Raw genomic sequence first — 922 nt, forward strand, 5'->3', positions numbered from 1 at the left:
AAACATGATCAAATACTTGGTACCTCCCCCAAACTTAAGTTACACAGTCTATGTGTTGTCAAGTAGAGAGAGATACCCAAAAGGAAGCTAATATACAAAAAATAAAATGGTATATACAAGGAAAAGTAATGAAGTACCTTCTACGGATAGTGAGTAAGGGTAGATGCCCCAGCATCGTCGTCGTCAGGTGGGAATGTGGTGTAGTAACCACCTGGTGCTGAGCTGTAGCTTCCAAACCATGGCTGGCTCTGAACCTCGTCAATCTCGACCTCATTATCAGAAGAGGCTAGGGATGGGGACTTGTTTCCTGAGGTGGAGGGTTCAATGGGTGGGTTCCTCCACTTGCGCTGGAGCTGTCTAGCAGTGAGGGGGAAACCAAGATCCGCAGGCTGAGGTGGAGGCTGAGGGACTGATGTGTTTGCGAAAGCAAAGTCTGCTGAGCTACATCCAGCTATTCCTCCCCTGGTCAAGACATCAACTACTTTCTTCATGAACTTGGCTGAAGTCTTTGCTTACTTCTTCACAGTCTTGCTAAGCGCCTTGCACTTGTCTTTCAGCTTTTCTATCGTCATGTCTTGTGCTTTGTTCCACCTCTAAAGTCGACCAATATGCTCATGAGCGTCACGAAGCGCACTAGGAGGAAGAACTCCAACATATGGCTTGAAGTAGTAGCGGGGAGGTCCATAGACGGGTTCAGATGCTTCCGCAGCAGGTTCGTCATGTCTCGTCGGTGCACTCCTTTTCCTTGGTGCAGCAATGGGACCGAGAGACCCGTGCTCTCCCAGAAAGTCTTCCTGAGAAATGTTGAAGCTGATAGCTCCAGGTCTCTCGAAGCTCGTCAGGTTCTTGTTTGGAAGAACCACGTCAACAGGCTTGCCTTTCAAGTAGTAGTAGTAGACGTAGTTCTTCCCATACATCTCGT

Source organism: Brassica oleracea, chromosome C9 (genome assembly GCF_000695525.1).
Source record: "Brassica oleracea var. oleracea cultivar TO1000 chromosome C9, BOL, whole genome shotgun sequence".
NCBI lineage: Eukaryota > Viridiplantae > Streptophyta > Magnoliopsida > Brassicales > Brassicaceae > Brassica > Brassica oleracea.